The sequence below is a fragment of the Orycteropus afer genome, unplaced genomic scaffold (assembly GCF_000298275.1).
Source record: "Orycteropus afer afer isolate SDZICR_OR568_19922 unplaced genomic scaffold, OryAfe1.0 scaffold00503, whole genome shotgun sequence".
NCBI classification, from domain to species: Eukaryota; Metazoa; Chordata; class Mammalia; order Tubulidentata; family Orycteropodidae; genus Orycteropus; species Orycteropus afer.
Window position 1 is genome coordinate 110,390 of NW_006922090.1, and position 3,964 is coordinate 114,353.

A 3,964-nucleotide genomic window follows, 5' to 3' on the forward strand; every position below is an offset into this window, starting at 1 on the left:
GTGTTAAAAATTATGTGAATAAATAATGTTCTACAATTTGATTTCTCTATGCTATCATTTTCCATATATAATATCGGGATTTATGACTAACATTTTGGTTGTCTTTTTTTTTTTTTTTTTTTCCTGTGGAGGGAGCTTTTAGTTTATATAGGTATGACATTTGTTGTTGTTCTTAGGTTCCATCAAGTCATCTCTGACTTATAGTGATCTGATTTACATCAGAACAAAATACTGACCCAGTCATGTCCCATCCTCAGAATCCTTGCTATACCAGAGCCCATCATTGCAGCCATTGTGTTAATCCATCTCATTGAGGGTCTTCCCTTTTTTGCTGACCCTCCACTTTACCAATCATAATATTCTTTTCTAGAGAACGGGCCCTTTTGACTTGACCAATGTACATGAAATGATGTCTGGCCATTCTTGTTTCCAAGGAGCATTCTGGCTGTACTTCTTCCAGGACAGATTTGTTCTTCTGATATTCCATAGTACTTTCAATATTCTTCTCCAACAATACAATTCCAAAGCATCAACCCTTCTTCGGTCTTCCTTCTTCATTTTCCAGCTTTACATGCATTTGAGACTATTGATAATACCATGGTGTGGGTACGGCATTATTTTTGTGTTGTTAGGTGCTGTCAAGTTGGCTCTGACTCATAGAGACCCCACGTAAAACAGAAAGAAACAATGCACATTCCTATGCCAGCATCATTATCCTTGCTATATCTGAGCCCATTGTTGCAGCCACTGTGTCCATCAAACCCATTGAGGGCCTTCCCTTTTTCGCTGACCCTCCACTTTACTAAGCATGGTATACTTCTCCAGGGAATGGTCACTTCTGACAACATGACCAAAGGAAGTGAGATGAAATCTGGCATTCTCACTTCCAAGGAGAAATCTGGCTGTACTTCTTCCAGTTCAGATTCATTTCTGGTAGTCCATGGTACTTCCAATATTCTACCCCAACACCACAATTCAAAAGCACCAACTCTTCTTCAGTCTTCCTTATTCATTTTCTAGCTTTCACAGGTGTATGAAGTGATGCAAAATACTTGGGTTAGGAGCACATTCATCTTCAAAGAGACATCTTTGCTCTTCAGCACTTTGAACAATTCCTTTACAGAAGATTTTCCCAGTGCAGTATGTAAACTGATATCTTTACTGCTGCTTCCATTGGGGTTGATTGTGGAACCAAGTAATATGAAATCTTTGACAACATCAATCTTTTATCCATTTATCATGATGATGTCTATCAATCCATTTGTGAGGATTTTTTTTTTCTTTTAATATTAAGGTGTAATTCATACTGCAGACTGGTGTCTTTAATCTTCATCAATAAGTACTTCAAGTCGTCTTCACTTTCAGCAAACAAAGTTGTGTCGTCTGCTTATTGCTGGTTGTTAATAAGTCTCCCTCCAATCCTGATACCATATTCTTCTTCATATGGTACAATTTCTCATATTATTTGCTCAGCATACACATTGAATAAATATGGTGAAAAGATACAACTGTGATGCACTCCCTTCTGGATTTAAACCATGCAGTATCCACTTGTTCTGTTCATATGACAGCCTCCTGGTCTTTGTACATCATGAGCACAGTCAAGTGTTCTGGAATTCTCGTTCCTTTCAATATTATCCATAATTTGTTATGATCCACACAACTGAATGCTTTTGCATAGCCAATAAAACACAAGTAAACAATCTTTCTGGTATTTTTTTCTTTTTTTACATTCAGCCAAGATCCAGCTGACATCAGCAATGATATTTGTTATCCAACATCCTTTTCTGAATGCAACTTGCATTTCTTAAAGTTCTCTGTCAATATATTGCTGCAACCATTTTTTAATTATCTTCAGCAAGATTTTACTTGTATGTGATATTAATGATATTGTTCGAGAATTTCCACATTCTGTGGGATCACCTTTCTTTGGAATGGGTACACATATTGATCTCTTCCAGTTAGTTGGCCAGGTAACTCTCTTCCAAATTTCTTGGCATAAAAATGGGCATCTCCAGCACAGTATTGGTTTGTTAAAATATCTCAATGGGTTTTCTGTCAATTCCTGGAGCCTTGTTCTTCACCAATTCTTTCAGTGCACCAATTCTTTTTGGTACAGTGACTCTGAATATTCCTTCCACCTTCTTTTGATGTTTTCTGCATCATTAAATATTTTTTCCCATAAAATCTTTCAATATTGCACTTGAGTCTTGAATTTTTTTCTTATTCTCTTTCAGCTTGAGAAATACAGAGCGTGTTCATCCCTTTTGGTTTTCTAACTCCAGGTATTTGCACATTTCATTTTAATAATTTTCTTTATCTTCTCCCACTGCTCTTTGAAATCTAATGTTCAATTCTTTTATCCTGTCATTTATTCCATTTGCTTTAGCTACTCTCCAAAAGAGCGAGTTTCAGAGTTTCTTCTGACACCTATTTTGGTCTTTTCTTCCTTTCCTATTTTTTTTAATGGTCTTTTGCTTTCTTCATGGATAATGTTCTTGATGTCATTCCACACTTCCTCTGCTTTTTGGGCACTGATGTTCAATATATCAAATCTGTTCTTTAGGTAGTCTCTAAATTCAGAAGGGATATAATCAAGGTCACATTTTGGCTCTCATGGATATGTTTTGTCTTCAGCTTCAACTTGAACTTGTGTATGAGTAGTTGATGGTCAGTTCCACAATCAGCTCCTAGCCTTGTTTTGGTTGAAGATTTTTAGCTTTTCCATCACATCTTTCCAGAGATGTAGTCAATCTGATTCTGGCATACTCTATCTGGAGAAGTCCTCATGTACAGCCACCATTTATGTTGTTGAAAAAAGTGCTTGTAATGAATGCAAATTCTACCATGTGATTTCCAGTGCCATTTCAATCATAAGGCCATATTTTTTAAACTACTGGTGATTGTTCTTTGTTTTTAACTTTTGCATTCTAATCCCCAATAATAATCATCACATCTTGATTGCATGTTTGTTCAATTTCACACTGCAGAAGTTGGTAAAAATCTTCAATTCTATCTTCTTTTGCTGTGGTGGTTTGTGAGTAAATTTGCGTAATAATAGTATTAAATGGTCTTCCTTGTACACTTATGGATATTATCCTATCACTCACAGTATTGCACTTCAGGGTAGATCTTGAAACATTCTTTGTGACAATGAATGACATGCCATTCTTCTTCAATTTGCCATTCCTGGCATAGCAGATCATATGGTTGTCTGATTCACAATGGCCAAAACCAGTCCATCTCAGCTCATTAATGCCTAGGACATTCACCTGTATTCATTCCATTTCATTTTTGAAAACTTCCTATTTCATGGATTCATACTCCACACATTCCATGTTCCAATTATTAATAGATGTTTACAGCTGTTTCTTCTCTTTTGGAATCTTGCCACATCAACAAATGGAGGTCCCAAAATCATTACTCCATCCACGTGAGGCAGCACTTCCCCAGTCATATTTTGAGTGTCTTTCACCCTGAGGGGCTCATCTACCCACACTATGTTGCACAATATTTTGGGGCTATTCATAAGGTTTTCCAGTAATATATTAGACAGTGTTTCACTGCTATTCATAATGTTTTCTCTGCCCTATTCTTTGAGAAGTGGAATGCCCCTTCCTTTTTTGAAGTCTGCCTTTGTCTAGAAACTCCACTGAAACTTGTCCATTATGGGTGACCTTGCTGGTATTTGAAATAACAGTGGCATGGCCTCCAGCCTCACAGCAACACAAAAGCCATCATAGTACAACAAACCAAAGAAGGATATCATGCTTGGGTCAACAAATAAGGAGAAGACCATCAACAAGATGGATTAACACAGTAACGACAATGATGGACTTAAGTACGGCAAGGATTGTAAGGCAACACAGGACTGGGCAGTGTTTTGTTCTGTTGTACACAGGGTCACTATGTGTTGGAGCTGACTGGACAGCACCTAACAAAAACATCTTTTTTTTTTTTTTTT